The following is a 16,619-nucleotide window of genomic DNA, read 5'->3' on the forward strand; positions in this document are numbered from 1 at the left end:
CTGCTCCAGGTATGCTGACACCCCAATATCTTCCCGGACCACAGCCTCTGACCTCTACTGAGGGCAGGGTATGGCCTCCTGGGAACCAGAACTTGGGAACCCCTTGTCACTTACAGAAAGGAAATAAAACAACACTTTATCACATTGTTTTGCCATTGTTTCCACTTCAGTGACAACATATAATTTTAATTTGCTCTGAATTTCAGATGACCTTAACAGAAAATGTCTGATTACATTATTATTGTTATTATTTTAATGTATTGAAAGGTGGCCTAGGGTGGCAAGGGTCAAAAAAATCCCCCTTTCCTGTTCCTTCTGCTTGGATATTTTATGCTTCTCTGAGTTTGACAAAATATTCAAAGTATAAAATCCTGAATAGAAACAACTTAACTAACAACTTAATCTTCAGATGCTTACAGTATATACTTATCTAGGAAAAAGAAATATAAATTTTCCAAAAACAAAATGAAAAAGAGATTTACTCCAAATATTAAAATCATAAAGTAGTTGCAAAACAACTTTTATAGCTTTAACCGATATAGTAGAAGATACTCACTAGACACATACACACAAACACACTTGAAGATATGATTCATTTTCTGCAAGTCATGGCAATTAATGTGCAATAACGGATCCTCTGAAACCTTCTTTTTAAAAAACTAATAAAGAAGAGACAATTGCAGCAGCTATAAAAGGTCTATGGGTTAGAGTCTCTTCCATCACCTACAGTCGTTCCAAGCAGTTCTGTCTTTGGATAATGACATCCCTCGTTTCCAAAGCAAATGATAAGAAAGAAACAATCTAGAGAGAAAAGTTAAGGTACCCAGGAGAAATTTTTTAAAATGACTCAAAGAGTGAAACTGAAACAACGGGGGAGAAATGACTTTTTGACGACCATGTTGTCTCAATGTTGTCTCAGGTAAGCTCAGATCCCAAGACATCCATCCCCTCTCAGCAAACAACACCAAGTTCTCTCCATTCCCCATTCATCCAGAACTTTCCTCAAATGGTTTCAATGCCTGACACTTAGCCATGCTCAAGGATGTGATGGGAGAGGCACTGGGGCCAGGGAGAGGGGGACCTTGATGCCTCTAGGCATTCACGGAATCGTGCATTCAATTACTCGTTCAGTGCCTCTAGGGTGTCCACTTCGTGGCAGCCACCGCGAACAGCCAGTGTCACCTCCCAGTAATGCACCCTGACTAACATTCCAGAGCTTTCTAACTCTGCTCTGTCTGCTACCCGGTCCTCGGCTCTGTGGGCTGCCGGAGGACCCCACAGTCCAACTCCTGCTCTGGGGACTCCAAGACCCTGATCCTGGCCATTCTTTTTCCCTCCTTGGACCTCATCTGTCCTATTTCCCATCTTAAGCATCTCCTTTCTGCTATGAACTAAATGGTATTAATGAAATACAAATTTGAACTGCCAACGGAGCAGCACGACACACTGTCGTGGGATGTATTATCATGGAGTCTCAATGCTCTGTATGTTTCATATTTTGCTTCCTAAATTTCAAATTTTCAAAAAAAAAATTTTGAATTTTTCTACAGCTTCGTTCTTATGAACATTGCTCAGAAAGAATGTGGTTTCCTTAGAAACGGAGGCACTCGGGGAAAGTTTAAAAACGCACTCATAAAAGATTTAACAATACAAATAAAAAGGCCTTAAATTGGTAAGTCACTTTATAACTTTCAAGAATCTCCAAGTGTGCATTTTAAAAGCCTTTGTATTGTCAAAAACACTTGTGAGGTAGGTAAGGCCGGAATCCAAGTCCCAGAGTCATGGATGGGGTCGGGTCCAGAAGCTCGAGTTCAGGCTGCAGACGTCACTGAGGTTGCAGGCTGGCTTCTCAGCTGATGGACAGGTTGCTTTCTTAAGTCAGTAACCTTCTATGCCAGGGCCTGTACCATGCTCATGGTGTAAAGTTCCACGGAAGAAATGGAATCCTCAATTAAAATATGCAAAGAATTGGAATGAAGCTAGAAGGCTAGGGATCAGGTGACTCGGGAAAGAGTCTCGGGACTGAGGAGAATAGTGGGAAGACAAATTAATGAAATTAACTAATGGTAGCTATCGTGATAGAGACTTAGCTTTGGGGAAGGCAGATGTGGAAGGATAACTGGTGAGCAAAGATCAAGGAAGGAGAAGACAGAAGAGAGGGCTCAAAAATTCTCTACTCTTCTGAATTCAAACTGAGATTTATTTGAAACAACCTGCCTTTGCACTGAACTTGGATTTTCTCAGTCTCTGATTCTTCCTTGCCTATCACAGTGCACGGCTATCATATTGCAGTGAATTTTAAATGTGCAAATGTGAAATAGTTTGATTTACCAGTCTCAGTAAAATTTCAGTTTACTTGCAAATCTTAATGTAAAGCAAATCACTTCAAGTTAAAAAAATTGTTAAATCACATACTTTACATTACTTCTGGATTGAGTAAAGTGTAAATTCTGATTACACTATGGTATCCTGTAATTAAGATAACTTTGTCAGTATACTGTGCATCTTTTGTTAATACCGGGAAAATCCTGTGTTGTTTATATGCACTGAACTTCTCTCTCTTTTGCCAGATTTTAAAATTTACTAGTAATTATAATTTAAAATCCTTTATACCAAATAGCAATTGTCATCCAAACATTCATAAAGAGGTAGTACTTTTATGCCAGTGCTGAAAAAAAATGGGCTCCAAATATGTATGACTCTAGAATGGAAGTTAGAATCAAGTCCTATGAAGAAGGTCAAACAGTGAGGTGCTGTGTCCTTACTCCCAGAGAGAGGAGTCTGAGAAATACGAGTGCTGAAGCCAGCATCATGAAAAGCAGTGTTCCAGCAGGTAGACACTGATGTTTCCAAAGACCACTACAGAATGGGGAAGAAGGAAAAGACACCAGCTCAAAAGCTCATGGCCTCATGTGCTAACAGCAGGGCTGTTTGTGAGTGTGTGCCCTTAGGAAGCATCTCCCCATTCTCCCCTGATCTTAAAGGCAGGTACCCTGACGGATCCTAGTGGAGGGGGCGGTGCCCAGGAGCTTGGCTTCCCTACAGCACCTCCAGCTTGCCTGTGGGGTTGCCTGCAACGGAAGGCCTCTTTAAAGAGGATCCACATGACTTATTTTATGGTATGCTTTGAAATTCTAGAAAGTGAAAGACAGGAGAAAGTTAAAGAAAAAGTTATTTAGTATTGGAAAGGCATCTCTGAGTATAGAACACCTTGGATATACTTAGATGAAATTTAACAAAGCCCCTTGGAGACCCTACTTGCCCTGACCTGGGAAAGCCCAGAGGCAAACTGCAAATAAATAAATAAATAAATAAATAAATATTAATTAGGTAGATAATAAATATTTACAGATAGATAGATAGAAAATTTACAGAAAAATAAAAAAAGAAACAGATGAAGAAATAAATGGATAGATAAATATATAGATAAAGAAAGACATAGATGAAGAAATAAGTAAATGAATAGATAGCTGGATGGATGGATAGATGGATGAATGGATAGATAGATTGATTGATTTGCAATCCAGCCTGCAGAAAGGGCCTATGTCTCAATCTTCTCTTCAGCCTCTCTTTGTCCACCCCTGGGGTTTCCTCCTCTCCCATCAGCCAACCCATTACCCCAGGCCTGAACTCATAATCCTGCTACTTGCTTGGTACCCACCCACTCCACCTCTGGGGTCCCTCTCATCCAGTTAATCTCCACAGAGATTAAGACTTAATATCATGCAACCTCTGCCAGTAATATATTTCTCCTTCAACAAATCCTACTTTAATAATAAAAAATCTTTATTCTTGGAATTCGGTTTCACAATATCTTCCAAGCCTCAATCTGTTCCAAAATTTCCAAAACACAAACATATGCCTCTCCACTTCCTGAACTAGATCCATTTAACCCCTTATGTTCCATTGCACTCTGATTCTGCTAATTTTGCCCTCTCGCTATCCAGGCAACACAAAGGATATCATGTAAGCATGCAGGGTATCCTTGTGTATAAATTCTCCTTTTTGTTGTTTTCAAGTTTTTATTGGGAAAATATGCCCACCCTTTTTTGCTACTTTATTTGCATTGTATGCTTTGGTTATTCGTGAGATCATTCAACAATCTTGTATCAGGTCAGCACAATGTGTTATGTCTGATTTTGAGGGGTGCATAGCCCAGTAGGCGAGACGGACAGACACACAGAAGTAAAACATACCATGGAAGGTTCTGTTGAGGGGGAGAGTGCAGGAAGGTGTTTTGGAAGACCACAGAAGGGGCCCAGGGGACACAGCAGGAGGAAGCCACTCTAGCTTGTTCAAAAGGAAGACAATGATCGACTCAAGTAGAGAAAAGTCTAGTGGGCAGGCAGAGCCCCAAACTTTGAATTATCATAAGAGGGAGGATAGTGAAATGTGTTTATAGTGAACTGAATATACTCAGGAAAATGCAGTCAATGAAAGAAGTTTCCACAACCACCTTTATAATTCTACCACTTGGTGTCCAGCCTGAGTCTGACATCCAGGAGCTACAAAAAAGCCTGAGTTTACAATAGAGACCACAAACTTACATGCAAAACTGTGACTCCAGCTGGATGCATCATAGGGCTTTGTAGAAAGGAGAAGGAGTTGCTTGGAGGAGGAAAGGGCATAGCCACCTTTTTGTTCCCAAAGTATAGCATAGCACTCGTTGTACTATAGAAGACTTTAAGCTGATTCTTGAACGAAGGATGGAATTCCAGAGTTCAGGGCATGGCAGGCAGGAAGGCAGAAGTGAAGAAGGTATGTAAAGAAGCCCAGTTAATCTGGAAAATGCAACTGGATAAAGATGAACTCAAAGCATGTAGGCTTTTGAAAGTCAAGCAGAAGAGCTTGGATTGGCATCATGAGATGAGAGTAAATCCTTCTTTGCTTGTGCTCTGGAGTTATCCACTTCTGAACAAGGTGCTGACAGTGATTAAGACCTGTGTGTGAGGCTGTGGCGTGAAGGACCTCTTGGAACCAGGGTCCTTTCGAGGCTGTGCCCACTGTCTTCTGACCAAGCCTTAAAAGGGTCATCTGCAAGGGCTAGCGTCATTTTCTTCTCAGTCCTGCAGACTCCTTAAGCCCAGAGGGTTGCTCATTCCTCAGGATCCTGGCCAGCTGATTTGGTGGTCTGCATAGACTTTGCAGCCACCCAATCAGCATCCTGTAATGCTCTGGGTGGGACCTCAGTGGCTCTTGAAATCATCTTCATCCTTTCTCCTTCCCAACTGCAACCTTTCAGCACCCACCCAGCGCTCAAGATTGGCCAGAAGGGCATGGTTCCCCCAAACCATGGGAAATTTGCTTGCTGAGACTCTGATAAAGAAACTGCACTTCAGCATTACTTATGAGAAAGAGTTAAAGGATTTGTTAAGAAATTCTAAGCATGGTTACAGTTGGTTTCAAGAGGAAATAGTTAATCTCAAAGCACCTGTCCTGTTCCAGAAAAAAAAAAAAGGAATGGTTAATTACAAATTGTTTTTACTTTTGCAATTCCGAGATGGAAAATCATCTCATTCATGCTGAATCCCAGCACATATGATTCCTATATTCTAACGGGGGAGGAAGGGAAAGAAAATAAATAAGTGAACAAATAGACATCCTTGCTGTTACTGATGAGCCAGAGATGCTGTGCAAAGAACTGGAAGAGTGTGAGACGAGTCTGATGCAGCTGGTTCGGAGCAGGGTCAGGTGTGGTGGCACTTGAGGGCCAAAAAGAAGGTCAAGGTGCTGGGAGAACAGTTTGAGATGAGGTAGAGAGACAGAAAGGCCCAGTTTGTGCAGGCCCAGGTTTAAAGAGGGTGCATTTATTCTACTTTTGATGAGGAACTGTTAGCGGTAGGGTTTTGTCCAGTAGGCACAGGGAGGTGTGAGCTGCATTTACACTTTTCCGACATTCCTGTAGCTGCCCATGGAGAATCGGTAGAGGTCAGAGTGGAAGCAGGGGTGTCCATTAGGGAGCTTGCAGGGATCCAGGTGAAAGGGGAGGTGGATCAGACAGAAGTGCAGGAGCCAGAGAGAGGTAGATAGACAGGGATGTGTTTGGGCAACGAGCAGACAAGACTTCCAGATGGGGTTGCCTTGGGAAGGTATGAAAGGAGTGGAAAGCAAGGATATCCCGCAGGTATGTGGTTGGAGAACAGGGAGATGTGGGACCCTTATCTGAAAAGGTGAAAGAACAGGTCTGGAGAGTAAACATATCTAGAGTGGCACTAACCACTGGAACTTTCTGCAACTATGAAAACATTCTTTGTATTGTCTAATACTGTATCTGCTCAGAGTAACTGTGCACTTGAAATCTAGCCAGTGCAACTAAACAATGGCATTTAAAATTTTATTTAATTTTAATTAGTTAACTTGACAGCACAGATCTAGAGCCCTGGGGAGGACATGTGATGTTTGGGTCCCCATCAGATGGAGAGGTTAAGAAAGTGGTAGATACAAGCCTGAAGGTTCAGAGGACAGGTCAGGGACAGAGTTAAAAAGTAGTGGATGGTCTTCAAAGTCAAGAAGTGGGGTATGGCTCTCCACTGCAAGAAGGTGGCTGGGTAAGAGTAAGGGGTCTGAGCCCTGAGAAAGCCAACACCCAACTGGACGGGGAAAACCAGCAAGGGGGCAGACAGAGAGGAAGGAAGAAATTAAGGGGCATAGGGAGCTATGGAAATCAAGGGGGAGGGCTGGTCCTCCCTAACAATCGCTGCTGAGAGGTCCAGGAAGAAAAAGACAGAGAAATAGCCATTGTGTTTGGCAAGATGCAGGTTAGGGCTAGAAGCAGAGCTGGGTGTCACTGGCTCTGAGATGCTTTTAGACCTTGGGACTTGGGGGAGATTCTGAGTATACAGAGAAAATAAGGCTACACAGCATTGAACTCCCTGAGCCTCATTTTTCTTCTCTGTAAAAGGGGGTAATTATACATATTTTAAAAACTAAGTGAGATGGTGAAAGGAAAATTCCTAGGCAAACTCTTGACATACATTAGGTCCTACATGTTTTCCACTAGGGCAGGTCCCAGGGATAGAAACAAAGGGTGGACAAGGGATTTTGAAGGTTGCTTCTGGAAGGGGGGAGCTACAAACTGAGAAGCACACAGGGGCAACTGGCTCCCAGGCAGAAGGGGCTGGGACCACACCCTTCCATGCTCCCACCAACAGGTTGGAGTCCCTAGACACTCATGGCCCCAATTAGGATGGAAATCTGTAAAGGCATCGGACTTAACAAATAATCTCACAACTCAGCATTGTGCCTTAATTCTGCATGAATTAAAGATGTTCTTCACTAATTAAATTAATACATTAATGAATAAACTAATTAAATAAACTTCTGTATTAATTAAATGTCTTTTGATAACCTTATATAATGAGGTCTTGCAAGACAAGGGTTAGAATGCTATCAATTTAAGGGCATATTTCCCAAGATGTTCCAGGTCCACAAAATACTGCTACTTGCCATATCATGGCCCCAAATCATGACCTCCAGGCAGAATACATACAACATGAGCCTTGTAGTAACATATGCTCTTGAATGTCATAAATACAGTTTTTAAAAAAAATGTGCAATTAATTATTTGACTATTGCCCAATGGCCTTTCCACAAATACTTCCAATTAGGAAGATTTTTACTTGGCAACACATTTAGCTCTCTATTATATTTTTTCTAGCATGAAAAAATAGTTTTGCATCCCTTGATTAGGTAACAACTGAGAGAGGAGATGCTCTGGAGTAGGTAGAGGAAGGAAACTGGGCTGCAGACTGCCCATGGAACAGGTGACCATACATAGGGAATTGACAGTTGGCTGTGAGCTCGTCGTGGTCTATCTTAGGGATGTGCCTATTTTCAAAACTGATCAAGAACAATTATGCAATTTCACATATGCTTGCAGATTCACGATCTGAAGACAACTTGATCAGCTCTAACTTTATGACAAGCATAAAATATGCATTTTAATTCCCTTTTGTTTGTTCTCTTTTAAGGGGGGTACATTATATGTGTTTATAGTAGTTCTATATGTCTTGGTCAATAGGGATTTCTACTGAAAATCTTATTGCAGATATTTGGGAGGGTACGTGTACTCAGAGCCTACAAGAAAGCCCAACAGAGCCCAAAATACGGCAAAAACCAAACAAAAATGGCCTGTCTCTTCTTTAGCTTGGTGAAAGACTCAACACGTTTGTGGATCACATTCTGAGAGGTTCTGGATTTACTTTCCATCAATGGCCTCGGTCAAAGAGCATGGCCGTAGCTGCTGCCTGCAGCCTCCCTGGCTCTGTGCTGCCTGCTGAAGAATGGACCCATTTTTCCTGTTGACCCTGCATGTATGTATTTTTATCTTTCTACTTTCCAGAGATTGGGTCCCACTGCTGCAGAAAATCCTTCCCTGAGCCCCAGACTGACTGGGTCTCTTGTTAACTTCTCTCTTAGCACTTGTATCTCTGCACAGCGCTCCCAGTTATAATTCATCATTAGCATATTTACCTGTGTGATGCTCGTCTTCCACCCCACCCCACTCCAAACAGTGAAGTCCAACAAGGTGGAGGCCATGTCTGCTGCATCTGCTGCCATTTACCCAGGGCCCGTGCCTGGCACAGGGAAAGAGCTAACCATATGCTTGTGAAAGAAAGACATGGCACAAAAATGTACGGTGAGTGAGGAGGGTCTGGTGGGACCTGGCCCCCTGAAGCACTCAGGCACATCCTGGGGCAGGAGCCATGTAGGGCAGACAGGAGAGCTAAAGGCCAGGCTGTAGGTGAGTGGCTGGCACTTCATGGCTCAGTCCTGCCACGTGGACTGAGGGCAGTGGATCACAGCAGACGAAAGGAGTTAAGTCGTGGCAGTGTGTGCCATCTGCACATTGTGACAGATACGTGTTTGAAAGCACTCCCTTGTGTTAGGGATTAACACAAAGACATAGTCAGCTCTTGACTCTCGGTCCCTGTAAATGTGACCTCATTTGGCAGTAGAGTCCTTGAGATGGAATAAGTTAGGATGAGGTCACACTGACTTAGGATGAACCCTTCATCCAATATGACTGGTGTCCTTATAAGAAAGGGAGACGACACACGGAGCCATAGTATATGGGGAGAAGGTCACATGGCAACATGGGCAGAGATTGAAGTGCCACAGCTGTCAGCTAAGGACCACCAAGGATTGCTGGAAAACACCAGCACCTGGAAGAGGCAAAGGAGGATTCTCTCCTTGGGGGTTCAGGGGGAGCTGGGCCCTGTTGACCTTGTGATTTTCAACTTTCCACTTCCAGATTCCAGAAGTGCAAGACAACAAATGCTGTTTGAGGTCACTCATTGGTGGTCTTTTATTACAATAGTCCTGGGAAACAAATTCACCTTGTACAGTACATGCCATGTACTGAAATGCATTTGACCCACATTGGCCAAAAGCAATTCTTGGTGATGGATTTCTTTTTTTTTCTCTCTCTCTCTAGCCTCCATACAGTTCTACCCTCCACACTTAGCACAGAGGGAAATAAGAGGCTCACCTGGCATTGAATGTCAACCTCACAACCCATTCAAAGACAAACGTTTTTAAAAACCTATAAAACTTTATCACGTTTGTGTTATTCATCAACCTCAACATTAAAAAAAATGAAAAAGACATTTTCTTTCAAGGTTTATAAGATCTGCTAATGTTGGATATCCCTCTTACCAAAGAATGGGCGCCAACAGTGTGACATTACCATCCTAAGATGTGGGCGATAATTCTAAATTAATAGTTCCTGGGCACTATGCCTCAAATTTAGGAGCTGCCTGCAGGCAAAGTGTGGGTAACTGATAAGACCTATAGCCCATGCTTTTATATTTGAGATTGGCTCTCTACAAAACCAAGCTATTTGTGAAAACAATAGTATAAAAGCTCTTCTTTTTTTATACAATGAAATTTAAAAGAGAAACACAAGCCACGGGAAGGATCTGTGCATCTCGTGGCTCCTCTGTGTTGATTATCACCACATGGAACATTCGAGGCCTTTCCCGCTCAGCAGATTTCTGGGCAGACCCAGGAAAAGCCCCTCCTGGTGGGTTGTGTGAACACTGCTAATTCTTCTCAGGAGAGGTGTTAATCTGGTCTGCTGATGTCCTCAAGACCAGAACCTTCTAGAAACTACTAGTGCTTTTTTCAGAAAGCCTTCTCCAGGAACGCATTTCTTTCCCTCTTCGTGGGTGAGCACTGCCCAAAAGGAAAACTCTGAGGTCAAACGCCCAGCTCCTCGGGGTTCTTCTCCCAGACCTCCCATCTACAAGCTGCTTCGGACAGAGCCACTTCATACTCAGATCATTCCAAAAGGCACTGGACATGCTCACTTTGGGATGGTTAAATATATATACATTGCTAAGAAATAAAAACAGGGAAAGTTTAAATATCCCAGGAGGTGAGAGTGGAGAAACGAACAAAATCGTGTCCCTCTGGGCCAGACCGAGCGCCCAGAAGCTCCTTCCTCTGCTGCATTGGGGGCTGGGCTATCAGCTGCCGGGTCGGAAGCTTCCAGAAGTCCAGAGGAATGCTTGGTATCTCCTTGGGGTACTGCGAAGAACAAATGCTTAACTTTCCACAACTCAGGGACCTTGAAGGCTCCCTAGTTAAAGAATGTGGATAAAGCACAGGAAATGACGATTATGGTAGTAGAGGAGGCAGGGTGAGGGATGAGGAAAGAGCAGCGTTCTCTGGAGCAGTCTGCCCACTCAGGAACCTACTCAAACACTTTCCTGTAACGTGAGTGGGAATGAACAGCATGTATTTTTATCTTTCTACTTTCCAGAGATGGGGTCCCATTGCTGCAGAAAATCCTTCCCTGATTTTCATAGGTGGAAGATCCCCACCTATGAAGAATTCACCTACAGCTTCCACTCTCCCCTCAATTTCCAGCAAGCTTTTCTTAAATGTGAGAGCCCCATGTAGATGGAGTTGAGCTTCGGTAACTGATGTTTTTACTCTTGCAGGTAGCAGCAGGCATGGGGCCAATTACCCAATATGCCTTTGATGACAAAAACTCCTCAAGGCCAATTGGACGCCTAAAATGTTGAGTGCCACAGTGGCCCTAAGACACACTTTCAACATGGATTCCAGGTTTTTGGATGAAAGTGTTTTCTCGGGCAAGACTTTCTCGCATTTGAAAACCACCACCAATAAAAAATCCATATAAGCAACAATTTAGAAACCCACAGAAATAGCCTTAGGTAGAGAGACACTCTGTCTACTGCTACCAGATTTATTCATTTTTTTTCACTCTCTCCAATGCCGTCTGTTTCTAGTTGGAGAGTGTGTGTGTTTACATGCATATGTTTATGTGTATTTAAAGTAACTATGAGCTTTGGTCACTCGGGATCTTACTAACAGCACGGCCTGCTCACCGAGAGGGGCCAGGAGGAGGCCCTCATATCCTGAGGGTGACAAGGGCGCTCGGCAGCCCTGGCTGCCTATCAGTCACCGAGCACAGAGAATGAAGACCTTGGAGAGCAGAAGTGAGGGCTTCAAGCTCAGGTCCTGGCTTTGTTTTCTGTGTCCACGTTTCTTTTGCTAGCAGTGTTTTGAAGAAATTGTCCCCTCCCACTTCAAACTCCTCAGGATTTTGGGTTAAAGAAAAAAAAAAGGATACTAACAAGTGTTGGTGAAGACGTGGGGAAACTGGGACCCTCATACATATCTAGTGGGAATATATGATGGTGTAACTGCTCTGGAAGACAGGTTGGCCATTCCTCCAATGATCAAGCAGAGTTGTATGATCCAGCAACTACATTTTTAGGTTTATACCCAAGAGAATTGAAGATATGTGTCAGACTGTTGGTGAGGAAGTGAGACCCCCATCAACCCCTCCAAGGGAGGTGTCTCACCATATGAAGGGAACACAAAGGGCATGGCAATGCCTGTCACTGCTCCTGGCCCCCAGGACCCAGCTCACCATGTGGCTCACAGGTGTCAGTGTTGCCAGCAAAACCATGTCTCACATGAACACTGGATGGAACAACTCAGAAGAAATTCTCACAGCCCAGAAGACACAGAGCAGGGTCAACTTTGCCAGTGGGCACCAGCCCCTGCCCCCTCTCCCCCACCATGGCCAGCAGACCTCAATCCACATTGGGAGGACAGTCTGTACGCTCCTCTCTCCTGTGCTGTAGTGGAAGTTTGGCAGCTCCCTACCTGCCAGGAACAGACAGAGCAGCAGGGTGGGCAGGGGGCCATGCTTTAGCCAGACTATCAACAGTGGGTGTTTCTGGAGGAGAGTTGGGGAAGGTGCTGGCAGGCCACTCCCTGCTCAGGCATGGGTTGTACCTAAGGCACTTCTGAGAAGGGACTCAACCCACATTTATCATCCCGACCTAGAAGCCAGGCCAACACATCCAGCCCTGAGCACAGGGTACATTTGTGGGTCCCAGGGAAAGGTGGCAGGCTACCTTGGGCCCCACCACAATATGATCATATAAAAATTTGCAGGTAAATGCTCATAGCCGCACTGCTCAATAGACAAAAGGTGGAAAAATTTCATGTGTCCATCAACGAGAAGAAAGGATTAACAAAATATGGCACATTAAGCTTTTTAAAAAGAATGAGATGATGCTATGACACAAGTGAACCCTGAAAACGTTATGCCAGACACAAAAGGCCACACATTGCATTATTCTGTTTATACGAAATTCCCAGGACAGACAAATCTAGAGACAGAAAGTAGATTTGTGGTTGCCAGTGGCTGGGGAAAGAGGGAATGGGCAGCGTGATGGTTGAAGCTGTATGTTCCCCAGAAAAGACCTGTTATGGCAGGACCTTTTGATTAGGTTATTTCAGTTAAGACCTGCCCCAGGTGGGTCTTAATCCTCTTACCATAAGTAAGAGTCCTTTATAAGAAGATGAAATTCAGAGAAAGACAAAGAAGGCACAGAGAAAACCACAGAAACTCAGAGAGGAAGCCACTGAAGCCAGAAGCTGGAAGCAATGAAACCTGAGAGAGAAGGGAGAAGCCAGCAGAGGCTACCATGTGCCTTGCCACGTGACAGAGGAGTCCTGGGTCACCAGCAGCCTGTCTTCAGAAAGAAGGTATCATACTGATGATGCCTAAATTTGGACATTTTCATGGCTTCGAAACTGTAAACTCATAAACTAATAAATCTCCATTGTAATAGCCAGCCCATCTTATGGTATTTGCATCTCAACCACTTTAGGGAACTAAAACAGGGAGTGGCTGCTAAATGGCATGGAGTTGGGGGGTGATGAAAACATTGTAGAATTATATAGTGGTGATGGCTGCACAATCTTGTGACTATCGCAAAAATCACTGAGTTGCACATGCTAAAAGGCTGAATTTCAGGGTATGTGAGTTTTACCTCAATAATAAAAAAAAAGTAGCTTCTTTTCCTTTTCCAGACCTATTATTTCATCAAGAGGAATGATAACGTGTAAAACGAAGATACATTTTCATACCAACCTTAGAAATATCCTACTTTTGTTCCTTTGCCTTTTAACAGAAGGAGCCTTGCCCTCCACTGTGGGTTTTCTTTCCTGTCTTCTTCATATCTGTTCCTTCTCTCCTTTCATATGACATGCCAAAGATACCTCTCATTGGAGCTATTATTTCTGCTTCTTTTTCCTCCTTTGCTCTTTGCTGTCTTGTGCACACTTTCCTCACTTTAAAGAGGCCTCCTACTTGAGAATGACGCCTTTGTCAGATGCGGTAATCTTAGACAGCCTCTGGAAACCAAACTCTTAAAGTCATTCTCGCTGGAAACAGCCTTTCGCTAGATACATTTCCCAAGGTCTGTTATCACGTTACCTAAGGGAAATGTTAAATGGCATTTAACTCACTCATATGATTAAGAGTCTTTCCCAATACCTATCAAAAGATTCCTTCCACTAAGAATTTAATTGCGTCAAAACCTTATGAAAGTGGTTTGCTTCAAAATATGCCAGGGGTAATTTTTTAAAAAGGAGTGACAGAAATGTGATGGTGATAGTTGCACAATTTTGTAAATTTACTAAAAACCAATGATCTGTACTCTTAAAATGGGTGTATTTTATGGTATACAAGTTATTTCTCCATGAAGTTATTTTAAAAACAAAAGCAAAAGTTAATAAGGGGAGGGGAAATATGGGTGGAGGCAGAGAGAAGGCAAGATTGTCTGAGAGCTGGAGGAGTGGAAGCCAGTGATTTGCATCTCAACCACTTTAGGGAACTAAAACAGGGAGTGGAGTGGATGTCACTGTGTGCTGTTTTGATATCCTTTTAGGATACTGCTGGAGGCTGGAGTGTTGGCTCATGGAAGTTCTCAGGTGGGACCCTGTTTCAGTTTGCTAAAGCTACCAGAATGCATATACCAGAGATGGGTTTGTTTTTACAATGAGGATTTATTAGGTTACAAATTTTACAGTTCTAAGGTCATGAGGATGTCCAAATTAAGGTATCAGGAGGAAGATACCTTCCTGGAGGAAAGACTGCTGGCATCCAGGGTTCCTCTGTCACACGGGAAGGCACATGGCGATGTCTGCTGGTCCTTCTCTCCTGAGTTGGTTTCAAAATGAAACCTTTCAGAGGCTTTTCTCTGGATTTCATCTCTTAGCTTCTCTGAGCCCTCTGAATTCTGTATGTCTTTTATCCTCTCATAAAGGACTCCGTCAAGGGGATTAAGACTCAACTTGAATGGCCTGTGTCACATCTTCCTGGAAACAACCTAACCAAAAGGACCCATCTAACGACAGGTCTGTTCCCACAGGGATGGATTAAAAAACATGGCCTTTTATGGGTGTATTAGTCAGGGTTCTCTAGAGAAACAGAACCAACAGGAGATACCTGTAAATATGAGGTTTTACAAAAGTGTTTCACACAACTGTGGGGATGCATGAATCCAAATTCTATAAGACAGGCAGGAAACTTGCAACTCCAATGAAGATCTTCGATGAATCAAAGGAGAGGCTAGCTGGTTGAAGCAGAGAGAGAGATATTCTCTTTTCCGACTTCTCCTTTCAAGACTTCAACTGATTAGATTAAACAACACTCATTGTGGAAGGCATTCCCCTTAGTCAACTGCATATGTAATCAGCCTTAGAGGCAGTCAGCATGCTGATGATTTAATAAACCAGACTTCTGGCTTATTAGCCAGTCACAAAATGTCCTTGTAATAACAGCTAGGCCAGTGCTTACTTGACCAGACAACCGGGCACCATCACCTGGCCAAGTTGACACATTAATCCAACCATAAAAATGGGGTACATAACAGCTTCAAATCAGCACAGCCCTTTTCAAGTCATGTCCCCACGCACAAGAGAAGTGCTGGGCCAAGGGTCTGCTTCCCTCTCTGGGGATCATCCATTTCCAAAGCATAGGGAATGAGGGGATGCAAATACCCTTCCCTTCTTCTTTGATTCAAGGAAGGAAAACTGTAGGACCATCCCAGCCCCTGAGCTCCCATTTGCCCTCACCCAGCCCCACTTCCTTGTCTCCCTCTCAGGAGCAGATCCCAACCACTCTTCCCAGAAAATCACCTGCATGCCCACCTCTGTTTCAGAGGTTATTTCGAAATTCTCCACAACACAAAGCAAAAATAACCACTACCCTCCCCCCCAAAAACTTCTCCTAAACCAAAGTACCACAAGTTCTAGGCAAATATATCTTCTGTATCTTGCTGACTCTGTCGCCAATATGGAATGTGTTGCTAGATGGCAGAAGGAACTAAACAAGGTAGCATGTCTCTGGCCTAGGATTCCAGGAGGGAGAAACCCAGGTCATCATTATCAGAATTTTCCCTGCTCTTGCATGAGGACTGTGAGGGTGTGGGATGCTTAGACTCAGTTTTTTGTGAAAGTGGGAAGATGGATTTGTTGAACTTTGAAGCTTTCTTCTCAACCTGAGAATGACCATTTTAAGAATGGGTGGTCCTTGTTAAGGGCAAAGAAAAGAAAACATGCCACACTGAGAGAAATGAGTGTCTGTGAAAGGTGATGTGATGTTGGGAAAACCTTACCACCCTTGAATTTAGGGTTCATTTGCTTTCCATGGACAGCACAATTGCACACTCTACTAGGAAACTGCAGGAGGATAGTAAGATTTCAGTGACTGAATTTTTTAAAGCCATGGAGGCTATAGCATTTTAGAGAGCATTTCACTCTTCAATCTGTTATATCAAAAGGCTGCTCTGGGAAAACTCCTTTCTTTAGAGAATCCAGGAGCCACCAATGATCTGCAATCACCTTGCTTAATAAAACAATCCCAAATATCGTTAGGAATCTCAGGTTAACTGACCACTACTAGCTTCCATTGGTCCATCATTTGAATGCTGGTGTTCTGCTAAAAAGCCCTCAACCAGAGAAGCGAATTACTGATTTCATTACACCGTGTCTAACTTAGGACACGTATCATGTAGTGTGCTGGGTTATGCAGAAATAGATCTCCCCAAAGGCAGCACCTCCAGTTTCCAAATTCTTAGAATTTGTGCCAGAGCTGACTGTGCCACCCATCTGTGCCTTCTCCCACCCTTAGCTTCTCCAGCTGTAACCCACCTAGCCACACCAGCTGTCCTGCCTACCCTCTGGCTCCAAGATCCAATCCGGGGTATCAGCAAGAGCTGTCCACATGGATAGTAGAAGAGGGACGGGGAAGTTGACAGGTACAGGGAGAGGAAAGTACGGTG

The 16,619-nt window shown here is 43.6% G+C and overlaps 1 protein-coding gene across 1 annotated transcript in view; it reads right to left on the reverse strand.

The window, feature by feature from the left end:
* CAMK1D (calcium/calmodulin dependent protein kinase ID) overlaps window positions 1–16,619 on the reverse strand; it is a 388,582-nt gene that overhangs the window by 74,531 nt on the left and 297,432 nt on the right. The gene's annotated exons all lie outside the window — the stretch shown is intronic.

The sequence above is a fragment of the Tamandua tetradactyla genome, chromosome 7 (assembly GCF_023851605.1).
Source record: "Tamandua tetradactyla isolate mTamTet1 chromosome 7, mTamTet1.pri, whole genome shotgun sequence".
Taxonomy (NCBI): Eukaryota; Metazoa; Chordata; class Mammalia; order Pilosa; family Myrmecophagidae; genus Tamandua; species Tamandua tetradactyla.